At 55.4% G+C, this 24,333-nt stretch overlaps 1 protein-coding gene across 2 annotated transcripts in view; it reads right to left on the reverse strand.

Annotated features, from left to right (window-relative positions):
- The window catches only part of KIRREL3 (kirre like nephrin family adhesion molecule 3), a 454,266-nt gene that overhangs the window by 42,406 nt on the left and 387,527 nt on the right, over window positions 1–24,333 (reverse strand). The gene's annotated exons all lie outside the window — the stretch shown is intronic.

Consider the following 24,333-nt stretch of genomic DNA (forward strand, 5'->3'; position numbering starts at 1 on the left):
CCTGGCATAGTGCCCTGGGTGTAATAACAACAACGGCGACACTAGTAGGAATAATAGCTCACACTGATACAGGGCCACCAAGACTTCCGGAACTTAGGGCCCTCTAAAAACCACCCTCCAGTCCTCACAGCGACCCCATGGAAGGCAGACACAATGATTGTGCATATTTTGGAGATGAGGAACCGAGGCACCAAGTGGTGAAGCTACTTGCCCAAATGAGCAGCCGATTGGCCGGGAAATCGCTTGTTTCAGCCCTTGTTGCCCGGCCCAGCCTCAGCCTCCCCGGCCAGCACCGGCCTCCTCGCAGCCCTGACGGAGCCACCCAGTGATGAGGAGATGTCGCAGGCAGGACGGCAGGGCGCTTCCAGGGCGGAGGGTCCAGGGCGGGGTGGGGAAGGCAGGGGCAGCTGCTGTCAGGGGCAATGTCAAACAAAGCCGCTTGTTTCCCCTTCAAATTAGGCGGGGCATCCTGTTTATTCCAGATTCAACAGGGCCTGAGCCATCTTATCAGTGAGGAGCTGTCTGCGGGGAGAAGGACGTTTCATTAATGCTGAGCAGACGAGTGAATCACAGGATGTAGGCAGAGCCGGGGGGAGAGAGCGATGGCAGGGAGGGCCCCAGACTGGGGCTCCACGCACACAGCCGTGTGTGTGTGTGTGTGTGTGTGTGTGTGTGCGCGCGCGCGCGCGCGTGCGCGCGCCTGTGTGTCCAGAGGAGTCCTGGCTTGGGTGCTGGTGGGTGGGGTGTGGAGGCACAGGTAGCTCCCCCTTTAGTGGGAAGGGGGACCTGTGAGAGCAATGGGGAAAGTACCTGAGTGGCTGGTGGAGGAGGTGGGTCTGTTGAGTGTTGGGGGGTCAAGCACAGGGTGTGAGTGGCCCCCATGGCCACCTGGGAGGTGGTTGTGCAAACGGCCACAGGACAACGTGAGAGCCCTGCTAAGGTGTGTCAGTAGGAGTAACTGGCACGGCCCTGCCTCGGCCTCACAAAGATCTTCAGCTCCTTCCGACCTTGACTTGACCTTGGGGTTCTGATTAGCATGGCTGGGCCTGGGCGCCGAGCGTGGTGGCACAGGCTGCCATTTCCTTGTTTTCTCTTTTCTCTCTTTTAATTGAATTATAATTGACACACAATATTAAATTAGCTTCAGGTGTGCAGCGTAGTGATTCAATATTTTTATACGCTACAAAATGATCACCACGCTGAGCCTGGCTACCATCTGTCACTCCCCGAAGTTATTAAACAGTATTGACTATATTCCCCGGGCCGCACGGTACCTCGGGCGACTTATTTGCTTTTTAACTACACGATTGTACCTCTTAGTCCCCTTCACCTGTTCTGCCCACTTCGCTGCCTTGAACCTCACGGTAAACTCCTGCTGCAGGACCGTGTGGTGTCCTTATTTTACGGATGGGGAAACTGAGGCAGAGAACGGTCAACCCACTGGAGGCAAGCCACACGAGTCGCAGGTAGCGGAACCAGGCCCCTGACGCAGGCCCTGGTGAGCCCAGCGGCCCAAGGTAGCCATGGGAACGAGAACCGGTCCCCACCCCTGGTGTGGCTCTCCCAGCTCTGAGGCCGCCGTCCTGACCCGGCAGGAGGCTGGTGTTACAGGCGTCTGGCTGGGCCCAGGCATAGAAGACAGAACTTGATTTGCTTGATTTGGCCATGACCTCTGGGGGCACCGAGTGGCCTTCCCTAAGGAGGGGAAGGAGGCGGGGAAGGAACCTTCCCAACCAGTGCCCGGAGCCTCAGCCGTCTGTGCAGAAACTGAGGGGTGTGGGCCAAGGGTCATCTCACTAAGGGCTTAAAGGCAACATAGGAAATTCCAGTGATTGGCTCCTGAAGTGAGGTTGAGAGCACTTCTTTTTGCATAGTAAACAATATATACCTTTATTGCTATCAGAGAGGAAGGGAGAGGGAATCATTGATTGGCTGCCTCTTGGATGGGGGACCAAGCCCACAACCTGGGCATGTGCCCTGACCGGGAATCGAACCGTGACCTCCTGGTTCGTAGGCTGACGTTCAACCACTAGCCACGCCGGGCAGGCTAACTTTTGCATTACAAAATGGTGCGTCTGCTCCAGATGGTCGTTGGTGGAAGGAGAGAAGGGGAGAAGGGAGGAGACAGAGGGGTGACTGAGAGAAGTGCAGGGCAGCGGGTGGGCGGCGGGGGTGGGGGGGGCGCAGAGGGAGAGACAGGCCAAGAGCAGACAGAGCTGAGCGAGGGCCGCACCACGGAACTCAGGGCGAAGATGCACGTGAGGAGGGACCAGGGTGTCCCCTGAGGGAGGACCAGACGCCGATGGCAGCGCTCCCCGCAGGGAGGGGGGGACGCAGGGCGCTGTCTCGCTCTCTGCCGCAAACATGCATGTCAGGGAATCACAGGAGGCCACCAAAGGCGCCTTCTACTTGGTGCAAAACGTTCAAGTCTACGTTGTGCCAAATCCTAAGACAAAACATCAAATTCGTTTTCTGGTCTGAGCCATTTGGAAAAAGCACAAGTCTCTGAATTTTACAAAGGGCAACGTGTTTGGAGTTCGTTATAAAAGGTGTCTGAATGCCCATCCGGAGTTGGGCATTACCGGTGATTCTGGACTCTCCTATCTTCTTTGTTTGTCGCCGAGACCACCTTTCTCCTCAGAAATCGGCGAGCACTGCCTTTCGTTTCTCTTTATCCAGACAGGGTACGATCCATGGTCTTCACGGTCTCCCGGGTGCTCTGTGCAACCACAGGGCATCGCTCGGAGAAATCGTGCCATGCTCAGCCCGTGGCAGGCTCAGGTAGGGGCTGTTGAAGGCTGGGGCCGTGCAAGCTGACTCTGAGCTAGAGATCTGAGAAAACTTTGTGTGTGTGTGTGTGTGTGTGTGTGTGTGTGTGGCTGGGGGCGGGCTCTGAAGACACCCCTGATGGGATGAGGAAGCAGATTGGCAGAGAAGCGAGCGGAGCCCTGGTGGCAGCGTGGGAAGGTCTCAGCAGATCCGCAGGGAGCGGGATCAGCTCAAGTCACGATTCCGGCTCTCGGCTCCGATCTGCATCACTGTCGCTGCGGGAACCGGGAGTGTGGGTGCTGCATAGATGGCTCCGAATGCAGGGGTGTCGCCGGGGCGCAGCCCATCGCTGCTCTGAGGAGCGGCGCGAGGTGCGAGGTGCTGGCTGGAGGGGAAATGTATTGGCTGTGTCTTAAAGTCACGATCAGGTCCCCGTGACAGGCACTCTGAGGCCCAGATAAGCCAAACCTGGTATAGAACTCAAAATATCATTTGCATTTGACTTTGGAGTACACTGTGTGAGTGTGCATGTGAGTATGTGTGTGTGTGTCTGTGCGTGTGCCAGCATGTATGTGTGTGTGTCTGTATGTATGTGTGTGACTGTGAGTGTGTGAGTGTGCCTGTATGTGTGTGAGTGTGTCTGTGTGTGTGAGTGTGTATTTGTGTGTGTGAGTGTGTATTTGTGTGTGTGAGTGTGAGTGTGTGAGTGTGTCTCTGTGTGTATGAGAGTGTGAGTGTGTGTGTGAATGTGTGAGTGTTTCTCTGTGTGTGAGTGTGTATGTCTCTGTGTGTGTATTTGTGTGTGAGTGTGTCTGTGTGAGTGTGTATTTGTGTGTGTGAATGTGTATTTGTGTGTGTGTGAGTGTGTGAGTTTGCCTGTATGTGTGTGAGTGTGTCTGTGTGTGTGAGTATGAGAGTGTGAGTGTGAATGTGTGAGTGTTTCTCTGTGAGTATGTCTGTGTGTGAGTGTGTATTTGTGTGTGTGAGTGTGAGTGTGTGAGTGTGTCTCTGTGTGTGAGTATGAGAGTGTGAGTGTGTGTGTGATTTTGTGAGTGTTTCTCTGTGTGTGAGTGTGTATGTCTGTGTGTGAGTGTGTATTTGTGTGTGAGTGTGTATTTGTGTGTGAGTGTGTGTATGTATTTGTGTGTGAGTGTGCCGGTGTGAGTGTGTGTGTGTGTATTTGTGTATGAGTGCGTATTTGTGTGTGTGAGTGTGTATTTGTGTGTGAGTGTGTATTTGTGTGTGTGTGAGTGTGTATTTGTGTGAGTGTGTATTTGTGTGTGAGTGTGTATTTGTGTGAGTGTGTGAGTGTGTATTTGTGTGTGAGTGTGTGAGTGAGTGTGTATTTGTGTGTGTGTGAGTGTGTGTGAGTATGTATTTGTGTGTGAGTGTGCCGGTGTGAGTGTGTGAGTGTGTATTTGTGTGTGAGTGTGTATTTGTGTGTGTGTGAGTGTGTATTTGTGTGAGTGTGTATTTGTGTGTGCCCGTGTGAGTGTGTATGTGTGAGTGTGTATTTGTGTGTGTGTGAGTGTGTATTTGTGTGTGAGTTGAGTGTGTGTCTGTGTGTGTGGGGAGGAAAGACAGCGTTAGTTACTCTTCGGCATATTTATCTGAGATCCCGTCAGGTTGATTTGCATTCACTGGCCATAGCCCCCGGGAGAGGCCAGAGCTCGCTCAGCATGAAGCAGCCGGAGCTGGGGCTTGCGCCCGAGGCAGGTCATTGGAAACGTCCAGGCTGCGCCCCTCCGAGCTCCTTGGGGCTGAGGTGCTGCCTCGGGACCGGCCATTGGGCCTCCCAGTTCCTGGCTGCCTGACCCGGTGAGTGTGTCAGCTCTCGGAGCCGGTGTCTTCCTCACCAAGGGCAGGCCAGCAGGCGGCCAATGCGAGGTGGCGTATGTAACGTCCCCGGAATTAGTTATTATTAGTCTAGTTATTAATGCCCAGCCCCTCCCTCCTCCCTCCTTATCCCAGAGAACGCTTCTGCCTCCTGCATCTCTGGCCGGATGGTGGTCTGGGGATCCAGGAGGCCAAGCAAAGCTGGGAATAGTCCTCGGGGCCAGATAGGGAGACCCCGCTCCTCCTCCTGGGGCCCGGGGTTGGGCAGAGACGGCCATTCGCTCTTCAAGAAGCAGCGGGTGCACAGGCTGAGCGGCTCACAGCCCACCTGCCCGGGGAGGGACGGGTTTAGAGAGGAGAGCATGGTGTCCCCATTGGCGAGTAGGGGTGTGCTCTGTCTGTTCTGTGTCCACCCACTGGTGGAGGAGGGTCCTGAGTGGGGAGAAAGGAGGGCTTCAGATGCTGCTGTTCCGAAGACAGGACCTGAGTCTCAGGGACACCGCTTTCCAGCTGAGTGAACTAGGGCCAGTCTCAGTGTTTACATCTGCAAAGTGGGCACAGCAGTAAACACTGCCAGCGTGTCATGGCGGCCAGGTGGGACCAGCGAGCGTCTAAGGCCGGAGCGCGGCACAGGTGCCAGCATGGAAGGCGAGGCTGCGGAGGGGGTGCAGGCTGGCGACGGGGGTATTTTCCCATCCCTCTCATGGCTCCAAGAGGGAAAAGGAAGCACCTCGAGGCTGACCCAGCCCCGGGCACCTCCCTGAGGAGCTGAGCGACCTGCCCGAGGTGACACAGCACACTTTCATCTTCTCAGGAGGCGTGTTTCAGAACCCGCACCTCCATTTTGTCACTTGCCTCCAGTCAGCCACATGCCCCCTTCCTTGCCTGCCTCAGTTTCCCCGGGGCTTATTAAGTGCAAGGATGTATGCCCCTACAGACATGCATTTGTGTCATTTACACATTCAGGTCTATAGGGGCATACGTTTTCCTTCCTGCCCCAGGCTCTCGTGTGAATTGATGATGCTGTTACTGACCCAGCAGTCTTTATTTAATATTTTGACGTTTTGTACAAAAAATAATATTTTTTTGCATTCATTTTGATTTTAAAAAACACTGCATTAAATATTACGTATCTACATGACTGAGTTTTTGTTTTGTGATCCTCACCCCAGGATATGTTTCTCATTGATTCTAGAGAGAGAGAGGGGAAGGGAGAGGGGGAGACAGAGAGAGAAACATTGATGTGAGAGAGACATCAATCGGTTGCCTCCCGTATGTGCTCCAACTGGGGGTCAGACCTGGGTATGTGTTCTGACTTAGGGATTGTACCCACAACCCTTTGGGGCACAGGCGACGTTCCAACCCACTGAGCCACACTGGCCGGGCTGGATCACTGAGTTCCCTGATGCCCCTTAAATTTCGTGCCTCACCCAACCTCGGCCCTGCTCCAACTGTTCCCGCAGGGATGCTAGCTGCTCCTCTTCCCTGCCCCTGGTGAGGGCGCTTGGACCCCTCTGGGCATGTTCAGACGTGGAAGATTCCCAGGGGTGGGAGCAGCTGCCGGGGAAGACGGATGAGCTCGGGAGGCTCACAGATTGAGATGTGCAGCGGCTCCCGGGCCATCCATCAAGACCCGGGGTGATGACACGCACCTTAATCAGGCCAGAGCCCCCTGGGTCTCAGGGCGCGGGAGGCAGGGGGAGCCCGGAGAACTGAGCGTCCTGCATGCTCTCAGCTGGTGCCCAGAAGGGCTGAGTAGCAGCCAGGGGGTCAGGTGGTGCGCTGACTGATTCCAGGGGGTGCTGAACTCCTAGCTGGTCCCCTCGGAGCCCCTGTCATCCAAGCAGGCCCCACCCTGCTGCCCGGACCCTGGGCTGGGGGCTGGGAGGGATTGCGGGAGGATAGGGGCGGAATGAAGCAGGTGGAGGGGCAGGTTAGGGGTGAGCCTGCAGACCGGCCCTGCTTTGCCTTCCTCAGACACCTCCAGGGGCAAACCTCCCCATCTGCAAAAGGGAGTGTGAGCCCTCAGCCTGGCTTCAAGGCCCTGTGTCAGCTGCCACCCCCTCTCTCGTGCCCTCTGACCTACCCAACGACCCCCACATGAACCCCCTCTCTGCTCCAGGTCCATGTACCACCTCCTCCCTGAAGCCCTCCCTCCTGCCCCACTTCCCTCGCTGTCTCACTCCTCCTTGCAGCCCGTTCCCACAGGTAGCCTCCCCTGCGTGTGCAAGCTGCCTCCCCACACAACGGAGTTCTCGGAGGGCCCGGGGGACTTATTCCTGGGGTTTCCTCCTCAGAGCTAGCACCAGGCTGCAGCCACGCCCCAGGAATGAGGCGACCCGAGGTGCTCTCTGGCCTGGGTCTCACTCCCCCAGGGTATGGAGGGCAAAGGTAGGGGGTGTCTGCCCGAGGGAGGGCCCTGTTGATGTCACAGTCGGAACCGCGAGGCAGGAGCGGAGCTCAGAACTCATTCCTCTGTAGTTCTGACATCTCAGCAAGATGCATCTCCATCCTACCAGCAGGTCAGGCCAGGCACCTTGGGGTGCCCTTGGCTTTGCCCTGTCTCTCACACCCCAATGGCCCCACCATTGACATATACACAGAGCTCCTCCCTCCTCCCACCGGCACTGCTGCTGCCCCAGCAGCCACGGCACCGAACACCTGACTCCACAGTGGCCTCCTGACCCAGCTCCTGCCTTCCTCCTTGGCCCCCCATGACCTCTTCGCAAAGCAGCCAGGAGATCCTTCTCATAGCATGTCTCTCCTCTGCTCAAAGCCTCTGTGCTCTCCTCTCTCAAGTAGAGTAGGATCTGAAGTTCCTGTGGTCTACAGGATCCTGCCAGATCTGCCCTGCCTCCCTCTGACGTCATCCCCGTCACTCTCTCCTTTTTCCTCTGTGCCAGCCACACAGGCCTCTCTGCTGTTCCAGGAAAATGACAAGAAGCCCCCTGCCCCAGGGCCTTTGCACTTGCTGCCACCCCTCCCCCGAATGCTGTCTCCCAGGGGTTGCTTGGCTCGCTCCCTTTTCTTCTTCTTCTTCTTCTTCAGGGTTTTGGTATATGTTACTTACTCAAAGAGGCCTTCCCTGGAATCCACATAAAATAGCACCTCTGCCCCCCAGCCTCCGCCTCCTCACCCTGCTTTGCTTTGCTTTATGTCATTTGTGACACGACAGTGTTTGTTTGCTTATTGTCTGTCTCCTTCCACGGGTGGAAGTTCTGTGAGAACAGCAACTTTCTTTCTGTGTTGTTCACTGTTGTAACTTTAGTGCCTAGAACACCAATGCAGACAGTAGGTGCTTAATATGACTGGCTTAGTCCCTACTAGCTGCACGAGGTGGGCGAAGGTCTCCCATGTAAATAGGACTGGATGGACTTCCGCCCCATCCAGGCACGTCCAGCTCTCTGAACCCCAGGGTCCCCACTTGGCATTAATTAGCACCCCACACTTTTCACATACAGTCTCCTTCCTCCTCTTGGTAATCCCTGGAGGCTCCCGGTGGTGAGTGAGACATCGCAGGCCACCTGCGCCTGAGGGGAGGAGCCTGGGTCGGAGCTCGGGTCCCTGGGGCCCGGCCTTGCCGTTCCAGTCCTCCCCGGTGGCCCTGCGGCCTGATTCACCTGTGCTCCCCGGGGGCCCGGCCCAGGTCAGCCCCGGGAGGCTGCTGAGCAGGCCCTGTCTCTCGTCTGGGCACAGTGCCAGGCGTGCGTCCGCCTCAGTCACTGCTCTTGCGTATTTTACGATGAAGGGTGGTTATACTAAAGGGCATTAATCATGGGACGACGGCTGGCCCGGGGGGTTTCCCAGCCAGTTTTGTTGCATAGAGGGTGCTTCCCTTCATGTCAAACAGCCTCCTGAGCAGCCGGGACAGAGAGGAATCCTTGTTCCTGTGTTACCGTTAGAAAAGCAGCCCTGGCCGGTGTGGCTCAGTGGATAGAGCGTCAGCCCACGGACTGAAGGGTCTCGGGTTCGATTCCAGTCAAGGGCACATACTTTAGTTGCAGGCTCGATCCCCAGCACTGGTCAGGGCGCATGCGGGATGCAGCCACTCGTGTCTTTCTCATATGGATGTTCCCCCCCCCCCACCCCGTCCCTTCCACTCTCTCAAAAAATCAATGGAAAACAGGCGAGGATTAACCAAACAAAGAAAAGAAAAACAGGGCCTCAAAAACAACGACTTGCCTAAGGTCTCAGGGTCAGCCAGGGCAGGGACTGGGGCAACGGTGTGCTCCTCAACAAACTCTTCAGATATAAACAAAGCGCAGTACCAAACGGAACCCCAGCTGTGGTGCTGGGCAGTTTCTATGGGGCAAACCCTCCCATTATAGCCGGTGTCAGGCTCCCTGCCCGCTGTCACCGGATGCGGAGTGACAGATACGCTCTCCCAGCCGGTACAGCTGCCCCCGGACCCCACGGAGCCTGGCGACAGCGTCTAACTTCTCTCCGAGCTTCGCAGTCCACAAAGCACGCTCACACGCGGCGCTCGCCTGACGTTCACGGGGACCCTTTTAGAGAAGCAGCTATTGTGTCCATTTATCAGATGCGAACGTAGGGCTGTGTGGCCTTGCAGGGATGCTGGTCAGACCAGGGCCTGAGGAGTGGGGCAGGGAAGGAGCGGGGAGAACTCGTCGGTTCAGTCCCCCCGTCGCTGGTCAGTAGCAGGGCCCCAGGCCGCAGACATGCTGCATGGCGGCTGCTGAGGGTCAGGCTGCCTTGGCTTGCAGGTGACCTTGGTGGCCATGCACCTGCCCACCAGACTTACTGAGTGCTGCCGTCTGTGGGGTCTGGGTGAGGCACTGGGTGTGGAGGGCAAGGAGGCCTGGTCCCTGGCCCCGGGGCACACAGTCCAGGTCGGGGAGACCCCCACAGAGCACAGGACTGCCATGGGGACTTAGAGGGGGTCCTAAGCCAGATTGAGGAGGCCTGGAGACTGAGGCTTTGGGGGCCCGTGCAGCATGCTGGGGTATGTGTGTGTGTGTGTGTGTGTGTGTGTGTGTGGAGGGGGAGTGAAGAGAGAGAATCGTGCGCAAACACACGAGAGATGATGAGCGAGGCGGGAGCGTGCAGGGGAGCTGAGGCTGGGGTGGGTGGGCCCTGAGTCGGACATTTCCTCCCGGGGGGCCTGTGTCTGCCTTGCCCGGCCCCAGCTCTGACTCCCTCAGCTCCATGACTCTGAGCCTGCTCCGTCCGGGAGTTTGCTACTAAGAATCTAGAGTGGCACGAGGCGGGTGGCACAGGCAGGTGCCAGCCCGGCCAGCCAGCCAGCCAAAGCCACATTTGAATTCCAGACCTGGAAGACTGACCTCTTGTTTGCCAGGCTGCAGTCCCTGGCTCCCTGGAGCCCAGCAGGGTCAGCAAAGGTGTCTGCTGCCCGGGCCTGGCCCTGTCCTCCACCAGGGGTGGGGTGGGGTGGAGTGGGGTGGGCAGGTGCCCACACATGGCTGCTGGCCATAGGACTCCAGGGCTGGTGGGAGCCAGCAGAGCAGGCTGAGTGTCAGGGAGAGAGGCAGGGCAGGGTTCCCACACACAGATGGCCGACGGAGGTGCCGGTGGCCAAGGACCCTCTCTCCCCGCTCCCCGCTATGGAGGCCCTAAGTGGCTGTGTAAGGCGTTCACTTCCCTGAAGCCCGTGCTGGAGAGATGCCCCCAGAGCCAGCCCAGCCCCTGCTGTTCATGTTGTCCCAGCCCAGGCCCCAGACTTGAGAGCAAAGGACCCTGGTCCCTGCTGTACAGATGCCCCTCCCCCGGGCCTGTGGGTACCTGGGGCAGGTGTGGGCCCAGAGGCACTTGTTCTCCCAGGTGGCAGACGAGGACCCAAGGCTTGGAGGGACCAGGGGACTTGCTCAGAGTCTGTTTGTCAGGCTCACTGCCTCCCTCGGGGCTGGAATTGGGCTGGGCTGGCAGTGGGGGCTGAATTGGTGGCCAAAACCCCTCAACAACTCCAGGTGGGAAAGGAGGGTCCCCCAAGGGGAGTTCGGCTCCTTCCCCGCAGATGATGCATCAGTTGAGACCCAAAGGAGACTGTTTGTGGGGGAAATTCGAGTTCCCCTCATTAGTTACATCTAATTGGATCACAACAGTAAACAGCAGCCTGCCTTCAATAAGCCGGGCTCTGCCGCGACCTCGAGATGGTGTCCCTCACCGGCGGGTGTGCCAGGGAAGACGCTGCTAATTGTCGCGAGGCCACGTCCCATCCTGTGCCAGGTAAGGGATGGCGGCGAGAGATAATTATAGTCAGATCTAATTAGCAATTAGAACAGATCCCAACTAGAAGCTGTTTGCAGTTAAATGTTCCCAGGGAGGCGCTCCGTCTCCAGGGCGTGCCGTGTGCCCCAGACAACGGAACGGGGTGGAGAGGAACGGGCACCCTCACACCCCGTGACTTTCATCTCGCGCAGTGGTGCTCAACCTCGGCTGCACATTAGAATCCCCTGGGAATCTTTTTAAAATCCTGATTTCTGGGCCTCATCCTCCGGAAATTCTGTTTCTCTGTTATGGGCTGGGGTCACAACATTACTAACAAAGAAACAGAATTTCCGGAGGATGAGGCCCAGAAATCAGGATTTTAAAAAGATTCCCAGGTACAGTGGGGCCTTGACTTATGAGTGTCCCGACTAACGAGTTTTTTTGAGATACCAGCTGTCTCTCCGCCGATTTCTTGCATTGAGTTGACAGAGTAATTTGAGTTAACGAGCTCCTTAACGAGCTCGGTCTTGGAACGAATTAAACTCGTAAGTCAAGGCCCCACTGTAATTCCAATGTGCAGCCAAGGTTGAGAACCACTGATCTAGCAAGTAAAGGGGACGCACAGAGAACTGGCGGCTCAGGGAGCAGGGGTGGCAGGGCCCTGGGCAGCTGGGCCCTGGGGCAGCGGGAAGGACATCGGGTTGCCTGGCTCCTGTGGGCAACACCTTCCCCACACGGGTTGAGGTCAAGGTCCCTCCCCGCCAGGGCTGCCTGCAGTGGGCCCCGGGCAAAGGCCACTTATTAAATGGCCCGGGACCCCGAGGCCTGGAAATGCCTGGATCGTTCAAGAAACTGCAGGTGGCCTGGGCATCGGGGGACATTTGCTGCTAGAATCATTTGCTGCTAACGACACTGGGGGGTGTGACTCCACCCACTGTCGCCAGCCCACTGATGGGCCTAATGTCGCCAGATGTTTACAAGAGAAGCCAGGTGTCTGAATGTTTAATACTAAGGCTTCCAGAATCTTAAATGCAGGCAACAAATTAACGCCCCCCCCCCCCAAAAAAAAACCCCCACAAAACTCTAAAGGAACTCTGGGAGCTGACCAGACCTGTCTCTGTGCCTGGTCTACCTGCCACTTGCCAGCTGCCATGGGAGAACCTGGGCTCAGTGGTTCCTGCGGCCTCTGCCCACTCTGGGGGTCTCTCATTCTTTGGCAGACCCCTGCCCAGCACAGCGCAGGCATTTGGCACGCCATGTGGGTCAACACATGCATTAGAGGAGGACCCAGCTCTAGATACCCCACCCCCATGTGCTCGAGGCCCAGTGGTCCATCCTGGGAGCTCTACCCCCAGGTCCCCAGGTCCCCAGCCCCTGGGCACCCGCCTGGGAGGGCAATAGACTCACACAGCCCTGTTTCACTGTGAGGGCTGCGGTCCTCCCTCGAGGGCCCCTTCCTGCTATGGATTTTGAAGGCCGGCGGCGGCAGAATCACTCCCTTTCTTTTCTTTCAGTGCCGTGTCTCTAGTCAATAACTAAGTGGGAACGAAAGGATGCGCGAGAAACTAGAATGCAGTCAAAAGGTAAATTGTGGGCTTAAAGGCCCCTGAGAGACGGGCTCAGACTTGGAAATGTTTCCGCGTGTGAAGCCCGTTTCTCCTCTCAGCCAGGCTCTCGGCTCTTCGATTTGCATCTCGGAAAGGCAATCTTGAAAACTGATTTCCCTCGGTTGCGTTTCACGGGTGTAGAGACCAAACAGGCTGTTGTATTACGGTAACGACATCAACATCTCACCTACCTTTGCCTTAATTATTTTTCTGTCTTGCCAGTGGAACCTGTTTAATAAGATTTATAGGTGGCGGGGAGGAGGGGCGAACGGGTGTGCGGCTCAGATAATGGGCCGGCTGATTTCCCCTCACTGGCTGTCTCCGTAGAAAAACACGAACTAAAAGCTTTGCAGCACTTAAGTGATAATACAGTAATGCCAACATTTCACCTGCCTCCCCCTTAATTATTTTCCTCTCTCACTTTTGCCACCTGAACCTGTTTACTAGTCGATAAGATTCCCTGACAGATAGGAACCAAGGGCTCTCGTTCTCTTAGGCAGATAAGCGTCTGCTGCGTGGGTTCTGTGTGAAAAGGGAGCTGTGAATGGCAGCGAGGCTTTCTCTCAGCTCTTCCCGGGGAGGTTCAGAGCCTGTGGGCCTGGGGCAGACCGAAGGCCATGGGAATGGAGGGCAGGTGACCTTGAAGGCAGACTTGGGCCCTGAGAGGGGCACCCTGGCCTGGGAGGCAGATGGGCACCAGAATCCGGACACAGGACGGACAGGGGAAGGCCCTCTCTCTACACCTGCTCTCCCTCCCTCCTAGACGGGGGTGAGGGGATCTCATGGGATTGGGGAGAGGGTCTTGGTCACATGCGTTATTAGGCCAGCCCTCAAAGGGAACCATCACACATCTGAATACATGGGAAGACAGTCTATGTTCATGCATTGGAAGACCCAGTGTTGTTAAAATGGCGATTCTCCTCAACTGGCCTAGAGCTTTAACACAATTCCTATAAAAATCCCAGCACCTGCCGAAACCGGTTTGGCTCAGTGGCTAGAGCGTCGGCCTGCGGACCGAAGGGTCCCAGGTTTGATTCCGGTCAAGGGCATGTGCCTGGGTTGCGGGCACATCCCCCATGGGGGGCGTGCAGGAGGCAGCTGATTGAGGTTTCTCTCTCATCGATGTTTCTAACTCTCTATCTCTCTCCCTTCCTCTCTGTAAAAAATCAATAAAATATATTTTAAAAAAAAATTCCAGCACCCATTTTGCAGAAATTGACAAGTTGATCCTAAAAGTTATATGGCAATACAAGAGGCCCCAACTTGCTAAAAGCATTTTGAAAAAGAACAAAATTGGAGGTTTTACTTTTTCTGAATTCAAAATTTGCTATTTAAGTCACAGTATTTAAAATAATGCAGTACCAGCAAAAGAACAGACATATAGATCATATAGATCAATGCATCATAATTGAGAAGAATCATGTTTTTCTTTCTTTCTTTCTTTTTTTTAATAAATCCTTTCCCGAGGATATTTTTTCCATTGATATTTAGAGAGAGTGGAAGGGAGGGAGGAGGCGGGGGGGGGGGGAGGGGGAGAGAGAGAGAGAGAAACATTTGGTGCCTCCCACACTTGCCCTGACCTGGCTGGGGATTGAACCTACAACCCAGGTGTGTGCCCTTGACCGGGAATTGGACCCACCACTTTTCGACGTGCGGGATGAAGCTCCACCCACCTGAGCCACACAGGCCAGGGCAAGGATAGAGTTTTTCGACACCGATGCTGGGACAGCTGGATGCAAAAATGATGAATTTAGTTTCTTATCTCACAAATTACCCAAACGTTAACTTAAAAGGAACTATAGACTAAATGTTAGAGCTAAAACTGTAGAATGTGTGGAAGAAAACATAGGCGCAAACCCCTCTGTGACCTGGGGTTAGAGCAGGGGTGGGCAAACTTTTTGACTCGAGGGCCACAATGGGTTCTTAAACTGGACCGGAGGGCCGGAACAAAAGCATGGATGGAGTGTTTGTGTGAACTAATATAAATTTAAAGTAAACATCATTACATAAAAGGGTACGGTCTTTTTTTTTTTTAGTTTTATTCATTTCAAACGGGCCGGATCCGGCCCGCGGGCCGTAGTTTGCCCACGGCTGGGTTAGAGACACAACTTCAAAAGCTCAATCCATAAAAGAGCAAAAGAGTGTCATTGGACTTGGCTAAAAGGAAAATCGTTTGTGCTTTGGAAGAGAGCGTTAAGGAGATACAGAGACAAGCCACAAGCTGAGAGAAGATATTTGCAAATTAAATACCTAATAAAGGAACTGTATCCAGAATATGTAAAGAGCTCTCACAACACAATAAAAAGACAAACGACCCAATTTAAAAGCGGGCAAAGGATTGGAACAGACATTTAACCAAAGGAGATAAAAAATGGATAATTATGACAACAAAAGATGCTCAGTTATCATTAGTCACCAGGGGAATGCACATTAAGCCTACGGTGGAATATCACGTCCGACCCATTAGAGTAGCCGCAACGGAAAAGGCCAACCAGGACAGGTATTGATGAGATGGTGGGGACACTGGAACTCTCACTCGTGGCGGGAACGGAATATAATGATACGGCTGCTGTGGAAAGTAGTTTGGCACTTCCTTAAAAAGCTAAGCTTAAACTTTCCATAGGACCTCGCTACTCCACTCCTAGAAACCTACCCACGGAACACGAAAACATATCCATACGCATTCACCTGTACGTGAATGTTCATAGCAGCATTATCCATAACAGCCCCACACCGGAAGTAACCAAGCGATGGAAAGATGGACAGGGTGTGGTCCGTCCATGCAACGGATGCTACTGGGCAATGAAGATAAAGGAACTATTGACACACACCACACGGATGAATCTCACAAACATTATGCTAAGTGAACGGAGTCCGACCCGAGGGGCCACATGTTGTACGATCCTATTTATAGACGTGTCCGGAAGAGGCAAATCCATAGAGGCAGAAAGCAGATCCGTGGCGGCCTGGGACTGGGGTGGACTTGGAAATTGACAAAGGATCGTCTTAGGGTGATGAAAATGGCCCAATGCTGGATAGTGGTGATGGCTGCACAGCTCTGTAAACTTACTAAAAATCATGGACGAACTGAATGGAATGCAATTCTATCTCCATAAAGTTGGTAAAAAAAAAATAAGAGGGGAAGATAAAAAAGGTCACCTCCTCTGTGGGGTCTGTCCTGACAGCTCAACCTGCTCTCTCCTCCAGGAAACTCAGTCCCTTCTACTCTTCTATGATTTTTTAAAAAATATATATTTTATTGATATTTTACAGAGAGGAAGGGAGAGGGATAGAGAGTTAGAAACATCAATCGGCTGCCTCCTGCACACCCCCTACTGGGGATGTGCCCGCAACCAAGGTACATGCCCTTGACCGGAATCGAACCCAGGACCCTTCATTCCGTAGGCCGGCGCTCTATCCACTGAGCCAAACCAGTTAGGGCTTCTCTGATTTTTTTGATGGCACTCCAACCCTTTTAATAAACGACAACAATTTCTTCATGTGTCTATTGTTATTGTCCAAGGATAGAGGCTCCATGAAGGCAAGAGGGTTCAATCTATTTTGACCACGGATGTGTACTCGCAATGCGTGGACCAGTGCCTGGGGCGTGGAAGGTGCACACATACATGTTGAAAAATGGAATGAATGGGGAACCCTTGACCGGCAGGCTCCTTCCAGCTCTAAAATTCTCTGTCAAGGTGAGATTTGGGGGGACTTTTCCAAGGTTAAGTTTGGGGCATTAGTAGAACTGTTGCCCAGGCCAAGTTGGCGTTGGGGGCTGGGGCTGGAGGAAGGACTGGGCGGTCCCAAGTGACCGGTACTCAGAGCCCAACATCCTCAGTCTTGAAGAATATGAGAGGACTGGTTCTCCCTTTCCTATGTGTCCTGCAGCCTCTGGCATCTTTTCGTTTCTTTCTGACCCTCAGTTGACCCATCTGTAAAATGGGTTCTCTCCAGCATCCTAGGGACGGCGTGTGAGTGTGTGTCTCTTCGTAGACACAGAGAAAGCGCGTGGAGGGCGGGAGGGAGCAGTGTGTTTGGGGGTAGGGCAGTACCAGCTCTTGGGGGGATGGCTGTGTGGCCACCTGCTGGTCCCCCTTTCTCGCTTCCCACCACTAGGCTGCTGTGTGTTCCCGGCCCTGGCAAGGGGACTTCTCAGCGGCGAACACCTTTCTTGACATATTTACATGTGGGAAATCCTTCCTTTCTACAAACATTTACAAACACCTCGATGGGCGTGTGAACATGCGAACCCTGTTGGAAGCGCGCCTTCTGGGCTGTGGGGCTCAGCTATTTAGTTTTGTGAGCCAGAGGCAGCTGTGTGGGCTTCTCTGAACCTCCCACTAGGAAAACCGCCTCCACAGTGACAGGATAATTTAGTGACGGGGAGAGGACAGCGGGCAGCCCCCTGATAATGAGACTTAATGGGGTGGAAAATGGATGCTGTGGTCCAGGGCCTGGACTGTGCCCTGGGTGCATCTGGGAAGAGGGGTAGAGGAAGGGTTTTCTGAGGCCGGTGGTTTGTTTGGGGTCCCTGGGCCAGGGTGCGGGCTCAGACAGGGCTCCCGGAGTCCCTGGGGCTGGAAAGAGACCACATTGCAGCCCATCTGCGGGGAGGAGTCAGACAGCTGTGGGTCTGAGCAGAATTCTGGAGAAGAGCCGGTTTGGATGAGAGGGCGAGGGTCTTGGGAGCAGAGAGAAACGAGTTCAGATTCTAACTCTTGGACCCTGGGCGAGCTAGAAGGCCTCTCTGTGCGTCATCTTTCTCATCTGGGAAAGGAGGGAGACGTGGGCCTGCCTGGCAGAGGGGGTGAGAAGTGCATGAGGCCCGTGTGAGGGTTACCCAGGCAGGTGGCACTGGGCCTGCAATGCCTCTCCCTGGCAGCATCTCCAATAGGTCCCAGCCCAGCACAGTGACAACGAACAGAGCTAGGGCTTGGACCCCTCCCGAGGGAGCCATGCATCTTTCCTCTGCAGAGAGGTACCCGCTGCCGAGATCCCGGGGCCTGGCTCCTGCTGTGGGCACTGCCTGCTCTGCCCTGCGGTGTCCTGTGCTGGTGATACAGCGGGTGCTCCAGCCTCGGCCTTCTCTCCGGGCCGCCTGTGGTCTGGGCTTGGTGACTTCGGCTCTAAACTCCCCTGAAAGGCGACACCCCTCCCTGTCCATTGGCACTGAGGGAAGGCTTCCGTTTAGCTGCATTTTCCTTTCCCATTTCATGCTGTAATGGAGATTCATTGCGGGTTTTAAATCTGTAATTTGCCATGAAACCCTGGTCTCGGGCCCGGGCTGAGGTCAGAGCAGAGAAGTCGAGAGCCATTTTATCCTGGGAGGTCTCCCCGTCCAGCTGGGCCTCCCGGCCTCCCGGGCTGGCCTCAGCCTGCCAGCCAGAGACCTGGGTGTGACACGCACTGTGCCCAGGGGCCGGAGCCAGGAGAGGGGCGGCTCATCTGCGGGACTGGCCAGCCCTGGCCTTCCCTCTCTGGTGGCCGCGACTCTGCCCTCCGCCTCACTGTTCATTAGGGGGATCCATAGAGTGGGGGGCCTGGTGCTGGGGTAGCATGTGCACCTCCTCCAATCTTCTCTGGGCCTGGCAAGGGGGGAGGGGGTGCAGTGGCCAAAGAGAGGGGAGGAGGGGACCCGGCTTGTGGACCAGGGGACAAAGGGTGTGTGTGGCCAGTGTGGCAGGAGCCGGCAGCAGGGTGGTGTGGGGCGGGGGGAGGGCCCCAGCGCTGGGCACAGCTCCCATCTGGAACCTCAGGAGATAAGCCAGCTTAGCTGGCTCCCATCTCCCACCTCGGCTTGTTTGCTGCCCTATTTGGGGTAATGAACGTGGCAGGGAAAGGCACACAGCACAGGTGAGAAGGGCACCCCAGCCCGGCCAGGCCCAGGCAAAGCAGCCTAACGAGGAGATCGATTCCTCCCGTCTTCCCGGGTTTTGAGCGGGAGGGCTGCCGGCCGCGTGCTGGATGGAACAGCTTCCCCAGGACCTGAGCCTGACCCCCGAGAAGGAGGGGCCGCTCGTGGGTGTCCCTAACTCGGCAGGAATCACAGTGACGCCCACCACAGGTGCGATAACTGTCAACACCGATATGCTGGCCGCGTGAAACGCGTTATGTACACTATTTCATGACACGCTCTGTAACCCTGAGCGGACAGGGCTATTCCCACTATGCCCCCATTTTATAGATGAGGAAACCGAGGCACAGAGGGGTTGCATAGCTTGCCCAAGGTTATTTAATGGCTTCCAGAGTCTGGGCTCTTAACTGTGGCGCCGTGCCCCTCTCTAACCACGACACAACATACAAAGGACTCTCACCGTGTGAACGCCCCATCGTGTGCCCGGATCCCTTTGACCACAGGGATCAGAGGCACATGTACGTACTGAGCTCCTAGTAGGTGCGCACAGGCTGGGCTCGGCATGAGGATGCACGGTGCCCTCCGGGAGACCCGGGGAAGCCAGGCATGTGAACAGTTACTTTCCACATAACTGGGTTGAGTGTGGTGATGGAGGTGCCTGCAGAAGACTAAGGGAGCTCAGAGGGGGAGCAGTGAGGCCATGCGAGGTTCAAGGGGGCTTCCTGGAGGAGGTGATGTCTAAGATGAATCCTGACAGCTGAGCATGTTAGCCAAGGGAAGAATGGTGGGAAGGGCATTCTAGGCAAATACATACATTAACGAAGGAGCTAGAGGTGTAGGGGGTCGGGAGAGCCGCAAGCTGGTTGCTGTCCTCGGAGCAAGGGGGAGGCAGAGCGGGGGCTGGAGAGGAAGCAGGGGGCAGGCCTCAGAGGGCCTTGTGTGCTTGTAAGACCCACTCAGACTGTCCCCTCCTGCAGGGCGACTGGCTGGGTTTCTCGCCACTGGTTTCTAGAACAGTTTTAGTAGCCAGTGTTACTGGGTTCTGTGTCAGCCCACCTTCCCTGCTGCCTCTTTCTGCACCCAGCTCCCCAGGTGAGGGGGTTGGCAGTCAGGGGAGCTGCCCCTGTCCCGGACCCAGGAGGTCCCTGCCCACAGCTCCCGGGTGGAGGAGATGAAGAGGGAGCTCGAGGTTTGGGAAAGGCAGCAGGTGAGGGCTCGGTTGGACCTTCTCTGCTGCCCTCCCAGGACCCGGGCCGGACATCAGTGCGAAGGCGCCTCTTTATCGGAATGGACTGACTCTCCATGTGAATAATTCATGCTGGTTTAGGAAGCTGTGTTTCTGATGGAGCGACGAGACAGCAGAGTTAATATTAGAACGGGCCAGGAAGGAGAGGGGAGGGGAAGGAAGGCTGGGAAAATACCTTTGTAAATAATTAATCTCCCATCCACCACCCTCCCCCGCTGCTCCCCGCCCCCCTCACCCTGCTCTCCTTCCCTCTCACCGTGTTTATTCCTTATTCCGGCTGACACGCGACATAACGAGGCAGTTTACCTGTTTAACCTGTTTGCTATTTACGACTGCCTGTTTCCCTGCCAGAACGCAGGCCCCCGCGGGCAGGGGTTGGCTCTCGCGTGCTTATGGATGAATCTCAAAGCACATCATAGGTGCTCAGTAAACGTTTGCCAATCAAGTCCTGGGCACCCACTTCCTCCCTGCTCTGGGTCTCTCAACCCCTTCCCAAGTTTTCAGGCAAGATCCCCTTTTGGCTCTGGCCCTGGAGGGGGAGTTTATTTATTTATTTATTTATTTTTTAAAATATATTTTTATTGATTTCAGAGAGGAAGGGAGAGGGATAGAGAGATAGAAACATCAATGATGAGAGAATCATTGACCGGCTGCCTCCTGCACGCCCCCTTTTGGGGATCAAGCCTGCAACCCAGGCATGTGCCCTTGGCCAAAATCGAACCTGGGACCCTTCAGTCCTCAGGTTGACGCTCTATCCAGTGAGCCAAACTGGCTGGGGCGCCCTGGGAGAGTTTAGATGTTTTCAACCCTGGGTTCCTGCAGGTGGGAGGAGCAGTCTGCATGTGTGTGTGTGTGTGAGTATACGTGCCCGTGTGTGTTAGTTTGATGTTCACAATAATTCTAGGGCAGTGATGGCGAACCTAGGACACACGTGTCAGAGGTGACACGTGAACTCATTTTTTTGGTTGATTTTTCTTTGTTAAATGGCATTTAAATATATAAAATAAATATCAAAAATATAAGTCTTTGTTTTACTATGGTTGCAAAGATCAAAAAATTTCTATATGTGACACGGCACCAGAGTTAAGTTAGGGTTTTTCAAAATGCTGACATGCCGAGCTCAAAAGGTTCGCCATCACTGCTCTAGGAGCTTGGTAATTTTATTATCCCTATTTTATAGTAAAAACCAGGAACCTCGTTCATTCATGCATCCATTCATTCACTCGTGTATGAAAAATCCTCAAATATTATCGAGTACCTACTCTGTACTAAGTGCTGGTTAAAGAGACTTGAACCGGAGGCCCAGTGCCAGCCCTGAGGACCTGCTCGGGGCCACACGGTGAGTGAGCTGCGGGCAGGCCTTCCTCCTCCCAGACTCTTCCTCCCGCACCCCAGCTCCACACGGGTGTCTGGGAATCTCCTGATGTTCAACTGAGCCGTGACTCTGCAGAGATGGCCCAGGAGGCTGGAGACTGGATCCAGAGGAGGCCTCTGGGTTCAGGTCTAGAGCCAGTCGCGGATCCCAGGGCTGGGCAGGATTTGCGAGGTCCCATCTGCAGCCTGGCGGTGGAATGCCGTCTAAAACACCCTGAACAGTCAGCCACCTTCTTTGCCTCCGTCAGGCGTTTGGGGAGCTGGACAGTTCCTGCAGGTCATCTGACTGATCACTGCCTTCCTTTTACAGATGAGGCAACTGGGACCCCGAGAGTTGAGTAGCAGGACCGAGATCACACGGCCGCTTAAAGGCAGGACCCGGGCTGTTGCCTGCAAGTCTGCCGCTCTTTCCATGACACCATGATTTTCAGAGGTTCTGGGGGCGGGAAGACGCGTGTCTGGACCTGGCTGGAGTCAGAGCACGGTCCCTGCCTGGCTGGGTCGCAGAGGTAACGGCCTGCCTATTCACCGGGGCTGGCTCCCTGGTCTCTGCTTGGCTCAGCCTCCCCAGCACAGCCTCTGCCCCCCTTTTCCTCCTGGTTCCCCAGCTCCCTCCCTCTCCCTGCCTCCCGGGGTAGCAAAGGCTCAGCTCCAAGTTGCTCCTCTCCTGATTGCATCTGAGAGCTGGAAACGCAAGGCTAATGAATCTGTCTGTGACTCTGGGCTTGGCCGCTGGGGCCCGAGTCCCCGAGCCCTCCCCGGAGCCCGGCAGGCTCTGTAGCTGGCCCTCCGACGTCTCCACGGGTGCGGCCGAAGCATATTTCCACCACGCACATCTGCTGGCTCTGTAGCCTCTCGCATTTGCCCTCCTCACTCGGTGCTTTGATGGGAAGACCCTGGGGGACCCCTCTGCTCCAGCCAAAGTGTTTGCTTTACAGCACTGCCAGAGCACCATCTGATTCTGCTCTCACGTCTTCCGCAGGTTCTAATCAGGCCCTTACTTTATTTAATTAAAAATCGATCTCAGGCAAATACAGACTGAATTAGGAAGCTCTCTCATTCCTGGAGCACGGGAAGGGCTGCCACCCCCCGAACCCCCTTGGGGAGCCGGCTGGGACATTTTCCCAGGCTGAGATGTCACAGCCGAGCAGATGGGGTCTTGGTTGGGAAGCTGGCTGGGCAGGGTAGAGACACCCCTCTCCCCCCTGCCGGAGCAGCTGCTCTGTCTGTCCGCCACGGTGAGCAGACCAGGGCTCCCTTTCCAGATAGCTGGCGAGCTTCTGCTTGTAGGGCCTCCCTCCAGGGCAGTAGGTGGGGCTATACACCGCAGAGAAACTCAGCCAGGCGGTAACTCAGGCAGAGCCCAGCAGGCCAGCCAGGGTGGGGCCAGGCAGGACCAGCTCAGGGCTCAGGGGTGGGGCCTGGCGTGGCCCTGAGGAGTCTGGAGGACTGTAGGCAGAGCCTGGGGGAGCTCTCTCATCCCCAGGGTTAGCTTGTTTTGGAGGAATTGTTTCAGTGGAGTGTGCATGAGAGGTCCCTGCTCAGGCTCCCTTCCTGGCTCTCAAGAATTTTACCCAGAGCATCCTGCTGGGGCCCCGGCAACTCCCCCTTCTGCCTCTTCAACTGACCCCCATCTCTATATATAAAAGGATAAGTGACCGTCCATCCGTCCATCTGTCTGTCAACGGGCCGACCGGCCGGTACATATGACTCGCACTGGCAATTTAAAAATAAACGTTGACTCACACATGCATGATACATATAAAGCTCTCACTGGCTCCAATCACACACGTGTGTTTTGATCTGTCAGGGCCCGAGGAAGCAGAAGGCGGATTCTTCCGAGCATGGGGCTGAGTAGCCTCTGAAGAGGGAGACCCTACAGCTCTACTTAGCACATCTGTCCTGGCATTTTGCAACCCCCTGCGCCCCCAAACCAGGAAAGCTATTAGGCAGCAAGTCCTCCTCTTCTCCTATTCTCTCCCCTCAGGCCCCATACCTGTTCCCGTCCCGGGAGAGATGGCGATGGCTGTCCCGCCCTTCCACGTCCCTGATCACATTCTGGAAGGCCTGTCCTGACCACACAGCCCCAGCCTTCTAACCCTGCCCACCCGCTGGCTTCCCTCCCTCCTTTCATGGTGGGCGGAGGAGACCAAAGGCGGCAGGAGGCTCTGGGCTTGGCCCCAGTTCCTGCTCCGTCTCCAGCAGCCAGGCTCCAAGCCTGGTAAGCGGTCCTCCGGGGCCTGCCTGCTGGGCTTGGGCTAATCTGCCTGCACGCTGGCCGTGTAGATCTGAAGATAACCTGACACACTCGTAAATATTTCATCTCCGCGTGGCCATGCGCCTCATCTGCCGGGCGAGGAGGCAGCACCCCGGCGCTGACCCCGTTGTCAGAGCATCTCAGCAGCTGCCGAGAGGTGGGAGGGTAGAGCCGGGGTCAACCTCTTCTGGCTGCTGAGCACCAGGCGCCTGGCAGAGGCTCCCTGAGGAGGCAGTGAGGGGGTGCGCAGAGTCCGGCCGGCAGACCCTGGGACGGGCCCTATGCTCCTTGGAGCCTCGGTTTCTCATTTGGGGCAACAATTCTGTCCCACAGACTTGCATCGAAAGAGTGAGGAAGGAGAAGTGGACATGCTTTGAGAGTCGCTGTCAAGAGCTGCTATGACTTATGTCCCAGGCGGATGGTCCCCAGTAACATCTCGCAGAGGAAGGAGGTGACTCTTAAGACAGTGGTTCTCAACCTGTGGGTCGTGATCCCTTTGGGGGTCAAACGACCCTTTCACAGGGGTCGCCTAAGACCATTGGAAAACACATATATAATTACATATTGTTTTTATGATTAATCACTATGCTTTCATTATGTTCAATTCGTAACAATGAAAATACATCCTGCATATCAGATATTTACATGATGATTCATAACAGTAGCAACATTACAGTTATGAAGTAGCAACGAAAATAACTTTATGGTTGGGGGTCACCACAACATGAGGAACTGTATTAAAGGGTCGCGGCATTAGGAAGGTTGAGAACCGCTGCTTAAGAGATAGGGAGCCCATTCCCTGTCTCTAGGCAGGTCTACCCGAGGGTGGGGGGGAGGGGGCACCTGTTCAGGCAGGGTGTCCCAGGGACACTGGGCTCCTGGGAAGCTAGATGACGAGAGACCCAGAGCAAAGGTATGATTGGGACTAAAAGCCTGAAGTGAGTTTCCCAGGCAGCCCAGGGTTCCCGGGAGCAAGGAGGGGAACGGGCAGTGGTGGTCCCTATGGATGCTGACATCACGGGGCCTGTCCAGCTCCAGGCGGATTCTGATGGGGAAGTGGCTACCTGGGCTGTTAGCACCCCGAAGGAGGTCAGTCCAGAAGGAAGTGACACAAAGATGTGTCCCAGACTTCCCTGTCTCCATCGCCTAGCCCAGGGCCCAGATGCCGCGGAAAACGTTCTCTGATCGAATACGTGAGCCT

This window comes from Myotis nattereri (assembly GCF_964212035.1).
Source record: "Myotis nattereri genome assembly, chromosome: 19".
Taxonomy (NCBI): Eukaryota; Metazoa; Chordata; class Mammalia; order Chiroptera; family Vespertilionidae; genus Myotis; species Myotis nattereri.